Source organism: Aythya marila (assembly GCF_965140915.1).
Source record: "Aythya marila genome assembly, chromosome: 10".
In the NCBI taxonomy this organism is placed as follows: domain Eukaryota; kingdom Metazoa; phylum Chordata; class Aves; order Anseriformes; family Anatidae; genus Aythya; species Aythya marila.
In genome coordinates this window covers 16,367,683-16,386,203 of record NC_139051.1, presented here as the reverse complement: position 1 = coordinate 16,386,203, position 18,521 = coordinate 16,367,683, and the positions used below count along the sequence as shown (strand labels likewise).

The following is an 18,521-nucleotide window of genomic DNA, read 5'->3' as shown; positions in this document are numbered from 1 at the left end:
AATTGCAGTGCCCCAGTGGAGAACATCTACGTGTAGTGCTTATTTGCTGTGTAAAATCAAACATAAATCACTTCTGCCCAGGAAACTATGAGCTTTGCACAGGTGACAAAAAAAGTTTTCTGTGTCTCTCAGAAATTATAGCCCCTTTTTCTGGTCAGTTATCACAGCTTTTTACTGTTTTTTGTCATGTGGCAAGTAGTTGAGACTATAATATTTTAATAATATATATATTTATTTTTTGAGACTATAATACATTTTGTTTGTACTATTAGTGAAGTTACGTGCTCCCAGTTGTTAATATCTTCCACTGCACCATGTGTTTAGAAGCACTGTTAGATCAGTTAAAAAAAAAAAAAAAAAAAAAAAAAAAAGTCAGTTGCAAAATCTGCAGCCTTTTCCACTAGGGCTGCAAAACTGTTTAAAAGATTCCCTAACTCCCATTTTAGAAGTCCCATTTTAAAATTGCTACAATACTATCAGTGACAGGAAAATGGTTTCCCAAAAGTCAAAGAAATGGCCCACCCATGCCACCCATGTTTGCAGATCTAAGCAGTTAAATTGCAGTTAGGAAGCTTGGGGGAGAGAAGTCAGGTGCGAGGTGGCTGCTTTCAGCAGAGCACTGCCAAGTTTCTATCAGGCCCCTGCACATCCCATAAGCCTGCACTGGGGCTCTTCACACTGGGCAGCTCCTCCTGGCAGGTAAAAGCAAGAGACGAGAGGCAAAGTTTGCTTGGATTTCTCAAAGTTTCCTCTGAACACAGGAGCAGGGAGCAGGAAAAAGATGGATGAGCTTGCAAAGCTTCCCCTGCATCTGAATTTTGGTTGTTCAAAGTTAAACTGCTTTAAATTGAATTAAAGAATATCATGTATTATAGCGTGTTTTGTAAAACATGATGCTGAGTAGCAGCCTGCACAAATTCCTAATCACTAGAATTAATCTGTCACCTTGCAAGGTCACAATCAAGAGAAAGTACCTCTGGAAAAATAATAGGTGATGGAAAGACAGAATGAGCAAATAAATCAGTGGCTAAATATTGCTTTCTAGGAAATTATGCTGTTGTTCAGAGGAGTCTCTGCTATTTCAAATACCTTTTCAGAATTTTTCAGGGAACAAGGTCATGAATAACTTTGCATCAAACAAACAGTAGCAAATAAAATGCAGAGATTCAGCATAGCAGATTGAAAGAACTTGGGTAATTTTTTTCCACATTGCACACACACAATAAATAATAATAATAATAATAATTAAAAAAAAAATATATATATAAGGATTCTCACGCCATATTCCCGAGTATGTATCTTTTCCAATATGCATCTTACATTCTAAAAATATTTTCCATTTGTCCATCAACTCAAATTAATATATTCTAATCCTTTCTAGGTACAAAATTAAAATCAAAAGAGAAATGTGACTTCCACAAAGTCCCAGCAGCCCTTTTGAAATGCTCTGTGCTGACATGCAGATTTCAAAAACATATTAGAAGATTTTTAACCTCCTGCTCTTTCAAACCAGTTGCAGTAAAAAATATGTCTTTTTGTAACAGGAGTTTTCACTGTAAAACACTTTGCATATGTTAAGAATTTGTTCCAGGAAGAACCTTATTTTATTTTTGAATATGAATTAAAGGACTACTTTAAAAATATTCAAAAATATCACAAAAATGAAATTTTGAAGATGTATTGGAACGAGATGTTAAATCCTGAAATTCAGAGTTACTCCAAGTTTGCCAGTAATATTACGGTCAGTTCTGTCTCATCTATCAAAATTCACAGGACCAAACAATCTACAGTCTAGTTTACAGCAGGACCTTATAAGTTTATTTATAAATTAGAGGCAGAAAAATAGCAGAATATTTCCAGTAACTATTCTTAAGACACAAAAAGAATCATTGGGATCTCCTGCCAGAAAGCCTTTTTCTCCAAATTAACTTGCTTTTAGTAGCTATCCTCAGTTGAATGAGGAATTAAGGTATGGAGGTATGGATGTTTAATGAAATTACATAAATATTGTGAACTACAACAGTGAATTAGAACACCATGTGGCTGGCATTATAAAATTACTGGTAATACTTCCTTCATTTCAATAAAGCATTATTATAAGGAAAATCTATCTTACAGCAAAATATTGCCTATCTAAGGGCAGGTGATAAACACAAACTGGAGACTGGCACAACAACAAAGCTGATCATTTTTGAGACCAGTTCCTTTTGAAACTTGAATACGTGCCCAACTTAAATCGTAACTGAAAGACCAGCCTTTGCAAATTAGGCTGCTCTCTCCCACCATTCACCATGGTGTCTCCAATGCTACCTGCAATGCAGCTTCCTTTCACATACCGTCACAAGTAAACAGAGGATTTAAGTTTCTTAAGATTGTCTATTGGGCTTTTTTTTTAATGGCAGTTTAAATCAAGATATAAATATATACCAACATTATAACAGCAAATAGTGCAGGAAAGATAAGGAAACTTATTTTTTTTATAAATCCAAATTTTCATCCATTTATGCTCTTTATACATATCATCATTCAAAACACAGGAGCACAAGTATACCAATCACTTTCACACTATGAAGAAACAGACTCATTCCTTTCTCTGAGCTCCCTCTCTCTTTGTTCACCTTTAAATATTTTGTCAGAACACATATTTCCAACAGCAAACATGTCCTGAATGGAAGGAGAGCTGTGAAAAGAATTAGAACAGAAAGAGTACTAAAGGAAATACTTATGACAATATTTCTGCACAGACTTGGAAATACCATCTGCTCACAACAAAAAATAAATAGACGTGACTGGCTGGTCAAACTGTGCAAATGCATATACTTCATTTATTTCACCAGGACTTTTGCCTGATTTGTATCTACAGCCCACAACCAAACAAAAAAAACAGGGTTGTAGAGAGATTACACTGAACCCTTAAAACTATATTCCTTCATAGTTTGAGTGAAATTTAAAAAAAAAAAACAGACTATTGAAATAATATTTTTCATACATCACTTCTTTCTGCATTGAGAAATTTGGATTACTTCTCAGCAAACAATGAGGAACAAAATCCACTGTAATAAAATTTAATTAAATTCAACCACTGTTCATTCAAAGCTATTGCAAACTTTTTTCAATATACTGCTTTATTTTAATTATACACAAGGATAAATGTTTTTGTTTTATTTAGTCCTAGTTTTAGGACTAATCTTAGAAATACCTGTCACATTATCATTATTGTGCTTTCTTTTCCTTGTGATATTGAATTTTTACACAATGCATAACAGATTAGTAGCAAACTCAAGCCAGTACCCACATTAATAAAAAGGACTATAAGCCAATGCAAGATGTAGATTTTCTTAAAAAGTCACACTTTATAAGAAGTTGAACTTTTCTGGTTGTCTTTAACCAGAAATCTCACCCCCATATAGCTCTACTCCATCATGAGTACTCATGAAGAATCTGTCCTCTCCCTTTCATCTCTCTTTCCAAAAAAGTAAAAAAAAAAAAAAAAAGAAAAAGAAAAAAAAAAAAAAAAAGAAGTGTGAGAAGTGTGAGAACATATGTTGATCTTATCTTTTGCCTTGCTGCATTTTTTTTAATTCTATTTTAGCTGGTTTGGATTATTTTGTCTTCAGGCACAGCAAACATCTGGGGCTTAAAGCCAAGGGTGAGTTTTGAGACTGCCCATGGAATTTCCTTCATTTTGCAGTTAGCTGATCACCATTCACAGCTCCTGAGCTCTCTCCTTGTTTTTCCCTACTGTATTTTTTATATTATACATCCAAATGACAGTCCCCTGTTCAAGTTTTATGCATTTTCATTTAAATAGATAGGTGGAGGAGGTATATAAACTAGCATTTCCCCATCCGTTTTATGTAAAATTGTATATAAGATGATGCGTGCACCACTAAAATAGCAGTTTAAAATGAATCATTCATACCAGTTTCCAACTTCTTGTAAAAGATGAGGATTGAACTGCCAGTGCAAAAACTTTGAAAATGCCTTATAACAAGAGACAGCATTTGTAAATATAACACAGTGTAGGAATGCAAAGATTAAAAGTAATCTAGATTATGTTGGGGTTTTTATTTATTTATGTTTTTTTTTTTTTTTTTTTTAATTGTAGTATGAACATTACCTATTTTACTCAAATTTGACTACAGAATTAAGAAAAGCCTTGTGTCATACAAAGTTTATGAAAAGATTAAAATGAGACTCCAAATGGAAAACAACCGGAGCTTTTCTTAAGCAAGTTTTAAGCCTTACTAGACCTCGGCTGGTGATGAACTAAAATAGTATATATACAAACAGGCACACAAACTCGCATGTGTATTCACACGTATAAAAGCATTAAAAGGGGGGTGGGGGGAGCTTAACATTTGTTTTTACATTCTCAATATTTTAAATGATTATGATTATTTCAGAGGATTTTCTATTTTTGCCATTCTTCTTTCACATACAGATTGCAATAAAATGATTTTTCAGTCTTGCAGGACTTTCTTCTCTAACCTCCTTTCTCCTTTTCCTTAACTTTTCTTTGTACTAGTGCATGTTTTCTCAAAATCAATTCAAATTCCACAAAACCATAATAGAAAATTCTCTGATCCTTAATAATCTCATGTCTTAACAATTGCAATCTCTTTCACTTCAGCCTTTGTAAATCCCAATTTGCCATCCCTTAATTCTCTTCTAAAATACCCACTAAAACAAGCGTGATGGTTCTTAAGGAAAAAAAAAAAAAAAAAAAAAAAAAAAAAAAAAAGGATGACGCAATCAATTTTTTTCTTTTTTCTTTTTTTTTTTTTTTTTTTTTTTTTACCCCTTTTTCTTCCACAGCTGTATCAAGCAACAACTCACCGTGAGGGTCTCCCCAACCCATTAACCTGGACATGGTGTAGATGCCTTTGTCTGGCAGATGCTCTGTGTCTGGCTTAACCGCTCATTTACCAGGATTTTCAGGAGTCACTAGCTATTCTTATCTATTCTCAAAAGGCAATCCCACTAACCTGCAAAATCCATCAACCAAGCTCTATCAAGTCTCTCTTCAACACCCAGTGCTTCTCTGATGAATGCAGACGACTCGCTCAAGACTATTAGGAAATCTGCTTCAGATGCAACTTCTGACCCAGAGAGTCTCTCACAAAGTGGTTACAGAAACAAGAAGTTCCCTTGTTACTAAAACTCCTTCCACAAAGAAAGGATCTGCTATTGACCCTTGGCAGAAACTGTGTATAACTACTTGCTTATTTTCAGGAATGCCACCTCATGGGATTTAGAGAAAAGCTTATGAGAAAAACAAAAACAGTTCAGCACCACCTTAATCTTGACACCTTGCAAAGCATATGTTTGTTTTTTTTTTTCATTTCATCTCATCCATAAAGCACACTGGCATGTAGAAAAGCACACACTCTTAAAGAAACAAGGAAGGAAAAAGAAGAAAGAGTTTAGTTGTTGAAAGTTATGTCTATGCCCGCTGGGCACAGATTTCATTTCCATTTCAGTGCAGTTTCTCAAGTAAGACTGACAGAGACATTTACAGTGGTGAATCATACTACTCCAGCAAGGCTGTGTGCTATTTCTCTGGGGACCTGGAGGATGATGGAGAGAGGAAGAATTCCTTGGCATCGAGGCATGGCACCAAAAACATAAGTAGAGGAGTGGGGGCAGGAGGAACTCATTAAGGTCATTCTTACAACCTTTTCAGTGGGCTATTACATGAATACCTAATAGTTTATAAAGACTTATATGGACTTATCTACCTTAAGTTGCAATTTATAGCCTAGAGGCTAGGTTTGGTTAGAAAAAGTAAGGATAAAAATATCAATAAAGAATAAATAGAAAGTTATTCTTTGCCTTTTTTTTTTTTTTTTAAACAGGCACACACTCCAGAGAGCAGCAGCTTTACCTGTGAGTACCAGTTCACCTCCAGTACAAAGCTCGCACCAGCTGCTCCAGCAGAATTCAGCACAGAGTCAAAACCATTTTTTTTCTTTCCTCCTACAGCATTGAAGCTATAGATCTGCTATTGCCAAGTCCCTCTTTTGATGCTAGAAATCCAGTACAATTTACAAGTGCCTCTCATATACACATATGTTTTTTTTTAATCACTCCCTCTAATATTTCCCTGGCATTAATCCTTGTTCTAGATGACAGTGATAGAGAGGAAGAACTACCTGATATAGATGAGGTGGTTGGACAGCTGTTCTTGTGATAAAAAGTTGTTGGTTTGTTTTTTCTTTCTTTTTTTTTTTTTTAATTAGGGATGGAAAGGTATATTTAATTGGCAAGACATATTTGCATTTATAAATCCAATAGCAGGTATAATTCATGGTCCTCTTCTGATCTGGGCAGGAGAATTTGCAGTGGTAAACCTCTGCTTACATCCTCTCCCCTCACTCCCCTCCCACAAAAGAAAAAATACACATATATATATAAGGTTCTAAAATGCAGAAGTTCTGCAAACATTAAGAAAACATTTATCAAACTCAGATAAAAGCTGTGATCTCTTCTGAATTCCACCTCCATTCAGTTAAATCGTTTTGAACTGGGCCTCAGCATTTTCAGCACTCTTTCATTTCAAAGAAAAAAAAATACAAAAAATGAAAAAGAGTTTTCCTCCACATTCTCTTTGCTGAACTTCATATACCAGATCAGTACTGGTACCAGGAACAGACACCAAGTGATTTTGGGCCAAAGTAAAATCAACCAGAGGCAGCAATTTTCCCAGCTATCAGATGATTAAGCTTTGCAGGACAAGCAAATGATATGTAGAAATTCCATAGCAGCTAATCAAAAATAAAACTTCAGAAAGCAGCAAAAAGCTCATAATGAAGAAATATATTCCACCACAGGTGGCAGGAAATTGTAGCTACTGATAACAAGTGTTATGGGGCTCAAGCAAAGAAAGAAAATTAGCATAAGCATGAAGGAAAAGTAGTGATAGCACCAAAAAAACCCTCCTTGGAGCACTCTCCAGAAATCTATCATAAGAATCAAGTGAAAAGCAATAAGTAATAAATTTGCATTTTCTGTAAGACCTTGCATTCAAACATATTCTTAAATATTTTGTGAGCTTAAGTAGCTGGTTGCAGACCATGTGTTGCTTGCATACATAAAAAGCGAAGCATCACTTCACTCGGTGTTGAAGCACCGACATCTGCAGGGAGAGATTACTGAGAAATCTAACACAAGGCCTAGGAATAAGTCACTCAGACCATCCAAAGAGGGGATGACAAGGATTGCGCTTGAGAAGCCAGTACAAAACCTGCATTTCAAGACACTGAAGAGACACACAAGGTGCAAAGAAATGAGGAGTCCAAAGAGAAGCCCAAGGCCAGGCCCTGCACAGGCCAACAGCACAGTCAGGATGAGCAGGGGAGGGTGACCAGCAAAGAGGAATTGAGGGTCAGACACAAACTCCCCTCCCATGTCCCCTGCTTTCCTAAATGACTCACCAGCCTCAGGAAAGATGTAGGAATTGCAATGGATTACACAACCCTGCAAAACTGGCAAGTGCCAAACCATTCAAGAAAGGTATTAATATTACTGGCTTAGATGAACTCTCCAGGGGAAAAATGGATAGGGATTCAATAGACGATGATTAGATCATCAAACTGAAAGCAAATGGAGAATTTTTCTACTTTGCTCTTGTAAGAGTGCACAATTCAGTAAAGTGAATGGAACTCTAAAGGCCATGCAGGCAAAATGCAGACTTAAAATTTAAAGTAGATAAACAAGATGCACCAGCAAAATCTATGCTAAAAAAAAAAAAAAAAAAAATGTTTTGTTTACTGATGTTTTGGAACTGTTTTGGAACTGTTGTTTTGTTTAAAGAGCCTGATCTCAACTAGGAGCTAAACTTACAGGGCAAGCTGAAAGAGAGGGAAGAGCACCACAGCCACTGAGGTGACTTCTTCAGCAGGGGCAGGAGAAAAAAAAAAAAATCAGAAAGTCCTGTCTCTGCTGGATGTATTCACATTGTAGTTTCTTCCTGAAAAAGGGAAATTTAACACAGGAATCAGTAAGAAGTGGAGTAATCAGCAAAGCAGGCACAGGTGGGGTCATAAAAGAAAACCTTTGCTCCTCCATAGGATCAAAAGAATTAAGGAAGGATGAAGGTTTTTTACCTTTAAAAAGGCATTTACCCTCTGAATTAAGGGGTAAATGTAGTATGCTGTATTTGTCAAGCAAGGTTTGGCACATAGCCTCTGAAATACGGTGAATGAAGACAAACGTGAACACACCTCCTTTGTGAGATTTAGTTTCTATATATTAGCATGTGAATTGTACTCAACCCTCTGTGGTGTCATATTAAAGAATTACACATCTGAATGTTCTGTATTTGAGGGGAAACCAGTAAAAAGGCATTAACCTAGGCTTTGTGAGCTAGGAACAAATATAAGTCAGTACAAAGCCAGTAACAGACCTACAAAATCTGCAGCATGAAAAGCCTACCAAGAAAAAAAAAAAGTAAAGCAACAAATGATTTGAACAGCACATACAACATGCAGAATTCCAAGCACTGTACTGATGCAAGAAATGCAGCAGAAACACATCAAAATTTTTGTTTCAACTAAAAGTTTTCTTTAAGTTTATTACATTAAAATATCATTACTTTAGGGAGCTGTTTGTATTGCTCTAGAGAAATATTTTACTGTGATGTTCAGTAACACAGTCAGCACAGAAGAGATAGAAAGATCATAGTGCAAATGTGCCACGTAACCTCTCAGGGTCACCATTTCCATTACCTACAAAACAGATGCGACATAACCAGTACCACTTCAGGACTGACTGGTGAGAAGCCCTAAGCAAAAGCTAGGTAATGTCTACTGTTATCCTCTCACTGAATATAGTTATGTTTTAATATTACCTCTACAGACCTCTCAAAATGACAAATTTAAAATAAGTACAAGTTGTATGATTATAAAATGTCATTGACTTTACATAGTAGGAAAAGGTTATTTAATTAGGGGAGGTCAGATTTTCAAAGGAGGGAGAGTTCACAGACATGCATGGATATTTTTATTTTTCATTTAGTTGTACAAAAAAAAAAAAAAAAAAAAAAAAAAAAAAAAAAGAGGTAACTGCACAGGTACTGGTAGGCACAGGAGCACTCTACTTCTGCATAACTTTACTGAATGAATAATGCCATACCAGCCTCTAAGAAGTGAAAGCAAACAGAACAGACCCCTCTTCCCCTTGAAAACACAGGACATGGTCCCACAAAAAGTAATACAGAAACCAGACAGGACTATCTGACATGAAACCTGTGATACCAATTTTGTTGACATAGATATGATCATTAGGGATGAGTTGGCATACAATTTGCGCCCATCTTAGTGGTGCTGAAGAAATATAATGAAGTGAGACTACTAGTCTCACTCTTCGCTCTTACAGCTCTTTTCCTCCAACAAAGAATAAGTTACAAAAGCAAAAGGTCACAATTACTTGAAAAGCCTAGAGTTTCAGTGGCTTCACTAGTGCCTGCGTGCACAGACCCGACAGCAAAATGCAGGCATCTGGTGCTGAAGATGAAGCCATTTCTTCAGCTTCATCATTCTCAATTATGATGGGCATTCAATTTCTACTAAGAATAGAAATAACATTGAAGCCTAAAGTATTTCCCTTAATGACTTAGACAGACGACAAGAACCACCAAACAAACACATGCATGATTTCATAAAGGAATACCTTTGGGAGAGGACAACAGTTGCAATTACCTCTGTGACTTTTGTAAGGAAGAAATAATCCTTGTGAACTTGTGGCCTCACCAGACACCCACAAAAATCAGCATTGCATCCTTTTTAGTGTTATCTGAAGCTTGTATTAACACCTAACACAACCAGAACAGTACCGTGTACATGTTCATCAATGGAAAAAAACATCTTATGTAAATGCAACCTCAGTTCCAGTTCTGAGGCAGGTTAAACAACAGTGAAATCTGGGTAGAGTTAGACCATAAGCCCATTGCATCTCTCAAAAAGGGTATTTCAGAAGCTAATAACAAAGCATTTCTAGGAGTTTTTGTTTTTGTTGTTGTTGTTGTTTTGTTTGTTTGTTTGTTTCATTTTACAGGCACACTAAATTGTGTGATTATGTATGGCAGCTTGCCTTCCACAATATAAATGAAGACTAATGCATAAAACACTAAGGAAGGGGCAAAATGATGGTATTTTGATGATCTTAATCTTGATCTTATCTTGATGATCTCTTGGGGGAGGGGATGGAGGGGTGTAATCAACAGGAAAAACCTCTGTGTGGGAATTTATTTATTTACTTTTAAATATCTGAATGGCTAAGAACACTCCCAGCCTAGTCCGTCTTAGCTTTTTGTCTCTTACAGATGTTTAAACATCCGACAGACAAGTGTTACAGATGATTTAGGAGAGTTTTTGAAAAACATGTAGCTTCGATCTCTAGGATTTTGAAAGACAAGCATGCTATTTGGTCTGCATAGCTTACAGCACCCACTAAAATCCTTCATTAAAGCAATAGCGACAAACTACTGCAGTCAAAAAGGAATGTCAGTAAAAAGTACTAATGTTAGTGCAGTGTTTTCAGCATTAATGTTACAGTTGTCACCGTCATTATGACCATATTTTCATTCTGATTTAGTTTTAGTTAAAGAACCTATCAATTAATATTTACATGTGAGAACAACACATATTCTATTGCTCCAGTGGAAAGTCATTTGGAAATTATTAGAGACAAAAGCATAAATCCTTGAATAATTTCTATCCATACAAACATTACATCCTGTTTTGAACACATTAAAGTTGTGCAAGAGCCTTTCTGTATAACATAGTGCTTTTTATAAACTTTACCATACAAGCTAGTTCATTTTTTTTTAATATACAATGTAAAAGTAAATAAGTAATCTATCTAAAGCTAACTCTTACAGTCTTCTTTGTAGCACCTATACAGAATGTAAGCTATATAATATGGAAAGCTTCCTTAATTACTTACAGAAAACGTACAAAGACAATCCCCTTGTAATCATCAGAATTAGAAGTAATCCTATACTTCACTGCATAAAATTCTATTTCAGAGTAAATACTATTAATTTTTCTGTACTGATTCTAATATTTCATAAGACTAAACTTAATTTAGTAGATAGTAAGTGCTATTTCCCCTTTTGCTATAATAGTTTGAATATTATACCTTATTTTCCCTTCTTGGTTAATGAGTCTTTAGTAACAAGAGAGGTATTAAATGGAACAACAGATTATACATTTACTGTATCACCACTTACAGTACATTTGAACCACTTACTATTCAACAGAAAAAGAAAAAAAAAAGAATAAATACCAGTTTTTTCATTCCACTCAGAAAATAACAGAATTTTCATACATTCAGAGCAAACTGGGCAACTTCAATTTAACATGTTTATAAAGCTCATCCAATCCAAGGTGCCTGAGTTCTCGTGTGGTCATAACTAAAGTAATGCTTGAAATAACTTGGTGCTTCTCTGTACCTGATAGAGTGGCTTGGATTCCTGCTAGTCGTAGTGAAGCATCATGTAAATGTAGTGTTTCCAAAATTTAAGAAAGAAAATTAATTACAGAAATGAAAAGTCACTGTTAAGGCATAACAGTTTCATGGAACTGGAAAAGAAAAAGGTAGGGTTCATACCACATGTAATATGATGACGTGCACAAGACCAAAGGATTTATTTGGAGTTAATTAACGAATACACATACAAACACACACATATTTACCATACCTGTATTTAATATTCCTTTACTCTTATTAAGTTTTTGTGTATGCAATAGAGTTCATAAGTCAAAAAAGTGTTAAGGCATGTAATGTTACTCCTGGAACTTTCATGTATACTTTCCAATGCTTGAGGTTAAGACTATAAGGCTAATACTTCATCTGTGCAATTTTCTTTTGCAATTAAAAATTAAGGAGCATTTTTATAAAGAACAGATTTTTAATGGTGGGAAAATAAATTAAGTAGAGAGGAAGCATTATTTAGTCCAAAATCTTGGAGTTCTGGGAGAGAAACAATGAGGAAACAATAGCTCCGCTGGAGCTACCTTGGTGTAGATGTCATCAAGTGACACTGCAATCTCTCTCTGCATTTGCTTTATGTTTCCTGCACGGTGGTTCAGTATTGGCCATTACATAATCTGTTTTCAATGCAGTCAAGTGCTCAAACACATTTGTCACAGTCACTAATCCCATACTTTATGCAATGCAATGTAAAGAGAAAGCAGACTGATCTTTCAAAATATGGAAAGCTCTCCTTAGACAATGTGAAATCATAAGTGTCATTGTTATGTGGAAGAAACCTAGGATTAGTAATATGGTAAAGCAAATAAAGCACTTGTATTTCTAATCTGGTGTCACTAAACTGAATATCAAGATCTTATTTATCAATATGAGTTGAATTCCTCAGGAATTTTGCATTTCTATTGTCTATGATTTCTATTACATTACAACAGCTGAATTTGAATTTTGGGAGAAAGAAAAACAACATACAGTACTGTCGTCTTGTAAAAATGAACGAGTGCTTCACAAACAGGGTTCCAAGTCACATAACCAGCTGGGTCTTTTTGAGTTGGTTAATCAATCTTGATTTCAAAACTGGAAGAAAGAAAAGAGATAATTAGACTTGACAAACCCCAGAGAATTAAACAAATTAATAGAACAAACAAGAGGATTGATCTAAAGGATACCCCATAAAACTGAGAGCAAACAGCCTGTGTCATAAATAGTTACAGACATAATGCAGTAAAATAATGTGATTAAAAAGTTCTGCGACCAACAATCTACATTAACAGCTTGGAATGATGAGCCTCAGCTCCCAAAGCTTTTCACCCTTATCCATTTATCAGTGCTGTAGCCTTGGTAAAACTCTGGCCTCTTGCATATATATATAAATAAACAGTACTTTTAGTGCAGACAAGCGACTCTCATCTGGTTGTAATTTCCATTATCTTTAAAAATAGCTTGCACACTGAAGATGACAAGTCTAAACCTTCAGCACTTCAAGTTGTGTAGCTGCTCTGGAATACCTGCTCAACATTATTAATATTCACCATTTATGGGACAAATGCAGAACATTAACCAGGAGGGTGAGGATGAAGGGCTGAAAGTGGGAAGGGGAAACTGAAGGCCAAGAGACAGATGAGAATGAAAAGGCTGACAGCAAAAAAAAAAAAAACAGTGCTTGTCAAGTAGCTTTACTATCTGCTGCTCTGCCTCATATCAGAGAGGGGCAGGAAGAGTCAAAAACACAGAGCAATGTTTTATTTGTGCTGTATGGGTTCATACAGTAGAGGGGCTGCAGAAGATGGCAGGCAGTCTGCATGCTGAGAGCTGAGGGGCCCCAGTGGCAGCAGGCTGTGTGTGGCTGCCAGCGAGAGGGCTGGTGGACAAGAGATTCTCCTTGCTGTCTGTGGGACAGGAGAACCTGGAAGTGAGTATCTGAGAGGTCTTAGAGTTTGCACATTGAAGTCGACAAGAATAAATAACATTCTGCCTTTTTCCACAATAGGCCCCCAAGAAGGTGCAGTAAAACCACAGGCAGCATTTGGACGAGGAAGAGAGGTCCTGCTGGACACAAGTGTTCTCTATGCGAATGTAACACTATGCCATAAAGGCAGGCCTACAGAGTTTCAGTTTGCAAACACTGGATAGTTATTGCCCTTTGAACTCTACATGAAACACCTTTTATTATCTATGAGGGTCTCCCAACACAGACACCAGTACACCCACATCTGCTTCATCTTGGATTGGCATCACGGAGCTAGCTTCCCCAGTCCTCTTGGCACTAGGTTTGAAAGACACCGGGTCCTGTGAATCATTCAAATGCATTCAGTTCCCTCTTTATATCTAAATGACAGCTTAAACCATTCAAAAATATTCAACTTTCATACTGTTTCAATTTGTGGTGCTTATTTCAGGGTTAACACCACCCTTTGAGTATTCTAGGTAAATTCAGCTTAACATAATTTTATGAGGGAATTTCAGGACTTGGACACTATCTTTTTTCAAACCATATCTAGTTTTATTTTGAGGATTAAGGTTCATAATGTGCTAGGACTAAGCGTTCTAGAACCACACAGTATTACTACATTTTCTCTTCCTTCATTTCTGTGGAAATCAGAGTGGGAAAGAAAATGGATTTAATGCAAAGGCATGCACAGACCTTAGGCTGCACCTAACATGTGACACTGACACAAGGAGGGAAGCAATTGTATTCCAAATTTCAACCAATTTGGAATCTAATTGTACTCTCGAGGTAAATATGTGTGTGTTTGTATGTGTATTTGTTAATTAACTCCAAATAAATCCTTTGGTCTTGTGCACAATGAAGACTTCCAGTCACTTTCTAGCAATTTTACAGAAACCACTTTGCCATCACAGTGACAAAGACAGAAAGAGCTTAGTGGAAGAACACAATGAATTTGCAAGCTAAAACCCAAGAACTTAATTATAATCCAGTCTCAAATTCTGCTCTTAAAATCTTACCTACCAAGGTAAATATCACTCAGCACAGGTTTTTAGCCAGGCTTTTATTGCCAAAGTATACCACCAGGTGGCAAGATTGCAAAATAAAGATTAAAAAAATCATTCCTATAATGCATTCAGTCAGGGCTGCTTCAAGGACCCCTTGCTGGGAAATGACAAGTGTTTTGTGAGGACTTGGGTAAGTGCTTAAATCCTCCCTGCATGGTTCTGTAAAATAAAGTATTTTAACATTTCTTCATCACACCTCACGTAGCCAATTTACTTACAATTACATTAAACTCAACACAAAACTCCCATTACGTTAAATGGGGAAACTGTGACCACCAAATGTACTTCTCTAAAAAACATGGTGTTACCACCACTTTCCGTCTCCTTCTTTCTCTGACATCAATTTTACCCTTTTTGAAATGCCCTAAAATCTTACGTGACAGCAGGGATCTCACATTTACATGAGAATACAACTCAGCAAAGATGGCTAACAAAATTATGTTTGGAAAAGAGAAGAAGAGAAGACCTTACATGAAGTACACTTAAAATCAAACAAATCATTTTTCCCTCCCATGATACGTTAATTTCTCACAAATTATTATATAATTCTTTATTCTCTATATTATTATCAATTATCTATAAACCAAGATAAGACAGCTGCTTTTGAGATCAGCCATAACAGCAGCATGCATTATAGATATATGAGCTTGGTTAAATGGCCTTAATTTCATAGAGAATACATTACTTTACATTGTTATTTTAATCCAAATTTTAGGAAAAATGTAAGTTCTGAGTAACTACTCAGAAATGTGTTATTATAATGTTTCACCCCAGACCTCAAAGGACACAACATAAGCGCACAGCCCAGCGTTATATGTTTTATACACATACATACACACACACACACACATATAAGTAACTAAAAATATTAGTAAGACTAAGACTTGCCTTCCTTACAACAAAACAAATAACCAAGTTGCACAGCTAAAGAAGCTGATGAACAGCCACAGTTGACCTTAAGATACACAACACAAGAAAACGATTCCAGAAATATTTTAGGCTTTTTTTTCCTTCCATTCGTAGTGTGGCACCTGCTTAATAATATACAGCTACACTTCACAACTGCTTAAAATATTGTCATTATCCCTTGAGCTATAAGAAATTACGTAGGTGTAAAATAATCAGAATGTCAAGTACATTAAATGTCAAGCATAAATAAGAACCAAAATTGGAATCTCTCAAAGATGCTAGCACTCCCACAGTTGGGCAAAAAGTGTTAACTTCAATAACTACCACCATTTGGGACTTGTATTATTTTACAAAACAAAATTCTTTGCCTTAATGGCATGTAATAACTTGAAAGCTGATTTGGTATTAGAAAGTAAACATTAACTAAGTCAACAAGAAAACTTCCTGTGCTGAAGTAGATTTTTATTTGGGACTCTTCAATTCAGACACTTCAGGGTATTGTACTGTTATAAAAACAGAACAAAACAAACAAACACAACACCACACTTTGGAGAAGAAAAAAAGGGAGGGATGAGTAATACATGAGCTTGTATTATTACATGGGAGGGCACCAAGGACATGAACTGTAAAATAAACAGCCAAATCATAAAATTTCTTCACTCATTTAAAAAAAAAAAAAATATATATATATATATATAAAATAAAAAATATGTCCAAATCCATTTTAAATTCCAGAGTTCAACAACCATCAAAATGAAAATCAAGCACCCTTTCCCCAGTGTCTATATACTAATAAAATATTTCAAAGTGGAGCTATCTAAAATCTAAACTAGATTGGAATCTCTTTCAAGAAGGTATTTGTTTCAACTCAGTTCATGCTATACACTAGCACAGCAGAATCTCAACCACACTCTCATCTTGTGGATCTCAATGAAAGCATTTCAAAACATATGAAAACACAACACACATTATCCTATCTTTAGGGGACAACACCTCCTACCAGCTGTTCAAGGAAAATCAAGCAAACATATTCTTGTCTATAATGAACTGCTGCCCTAATGTTCACATTTTCTTCCACATTAACTATTTAATTTTCTATAAGTAGCCTTGCAGTACATTAAGTAGTTCAGATGGCTCTACTTAGAAGGCTTCAACCAAGAACTTCCCCAAACTGTCTGTGGTGTTGGACAAGCCAGGACACCATCACAGAGAGGTTTACACAGCAAGAACGTTTCAAAAAACAATAAGCTACTTAGGCACTCGTGTTGAAGAGATTCATGGTCTTGTAGAGAGGCAGCATGGAAACTTTTCTAAGTTTCTCATTCCTACTCTATTCATCCCCCTTTCTTTCAAGTATGGGGCTCTCTTCTGGGAAGAGCAATGACAGAGTCAATTTATTGACAAACGGATCAACAGGAACTGGACTGAGATCACCAAATCACTTTGCCTCAGCCATATGAAGCTGTCAGCCAGCGGTAATAATGAAATTGACTCTGATTTCATTTGGATTGAAGTTCTCAAGCATCAAGGTTAAAACACTTCCATGTAACTGTGCCCTGGCTGCACACTCAGTCGGAGAAAGATAAAACATGCAATAGAATTGAAATGAGTTTTCCTCTAATGTTACAGAAAATATCTAACATTTCATACCTCTGTCAGCATGTATTATTCGTGTTTCAAGAATTCTGTGTTATAAGAGGAAACTCTCAAGCTCACAAACTTCTGCAATTCTACAGTCAGTTTATAGAACCAAGGCAACAGGCATTTACCACCCTGAATTAAGAAGGAAAGGCTCTATCAATTGTTCAGCAGTTGCTAACATGCCCTTTCCTTCCATTCAATAGTACTATGATTACCACGTCAACTTAAAGCTATGCTTCTATCACAAAACTAAGAAGAAACTACTAAGTATAAGGGTACTAATAACTGGAGTGACCTTAAAGGATTTGTTGATTTTCTTCTTTGTCTCCAGAAACAGTATGTAAATATACAATAAGAATTATGTATGTAAAATTAGCCAGTGCCATACAGCTGAGCAGCCACTCTTGAGGTCTTCAGAAAAATAACATATTTTCCTTCCCAGAGAGTACTGTGAATGAGTCCCAGGCTCAGACAATTTAGGTACGCGTTCAATATAAAAAACATAAATAAAATCCTCTTCAATGTTCAAGAACTCTCTCTAAAGCACTTACAATATAAAAGGAAATCTTACTAAGAGGTTGCATACACCTGATTTATTTCAGGAAACCAAACAAAAATAACAAGAGTGCCACCTATCCTTCATCACGAATAATAGAATTTCCCATGAAATGACCTTGCTGTTAAAAATGCAGCACAATAAAACCTGACAGTTCAGAACATATAAAGCTCTCCATCTGGACAGAAACCAGGTTAAAAAAATAAAACAGAAAGCAAAGTGTTGCATGTAAAAGCAGGAAGAAAAAGAAATTGAGGAGAAGGATTTGAAAATAAATAAATAAATCTGTCAGACATCAAGAAGATAAAATCCAAAAGATCAAAACACAGCAAAATTAAGGATATTTTAAAGCTTCCAGATGTGCATTTTGGACTTCAGCAAGAATTTTTTTAAAATAGGTTTGCATGTAACGTACAACCAGCCATATTTGCCTAAAACAAGCTGTAGTACACAAGCAGCAGCTGCCAATTAATAGGAAAAAAAAAAAAAAAAAGATTCTTCCTATGCAGGTAAATGGGGGCCACAAGCCAGGCGGGCAGGTGTTTGTTTCCATGTGTTTTAGGTTAGAGTGGATGTGTGAGTCACACAGGCAGGTAATCCCATCACCCTCATCAGGAAAATGAATAGAAGTCATTAAAAGGAATGAAATAAACTTATAAACACCTATCCTTGTGAAAGAAGCCAGTTTTTCTTTCCTGTAATGGGCATTCATGCTTCCCATTCGCCTGGAGAAAAAGAATGTGAATGAGGGAGCTTCAGCTGGATCTGTGCATTTGGATATATTAATTTCCAAAAGATATCTGTAGGCTCTTGAAAATATCTTCCTCAAAAAGAGTCCTAAGAAAACGAAGCCACTAGGAGAAAGAGGAAAGGTCTCTGCTCTCAGGACTGACTTGGTTCAAAGTGC

General features: G+C 35.9%; 1 protein-coding gene across 11 annotated transcripts in view; it reads right to left on the bottom strand.

The window, feature by feature from the left end:
• ATP2B2 (ATPase plasma membrane Ca2+ transporting 2) overlaps window positions 1–18,521 on the bottom strand; it is a 415,521-nt gene that overhangs the window by 263,341 nt on the left and 133,659 nt on the right. For all 11 annotated transcript variants that reach the window (XM_082768047.1, XM_082768054.1, XM_082768052.1 and 8 more), the window contains exon 3: window positions 12,466–12,570. The gene's annotated coding sequence lies outside the window, so the exon portion shown is untranslated. The remainder of the gene's footprint in view (window positions 1–12,465; window positions 12,571–18,521) is intronic.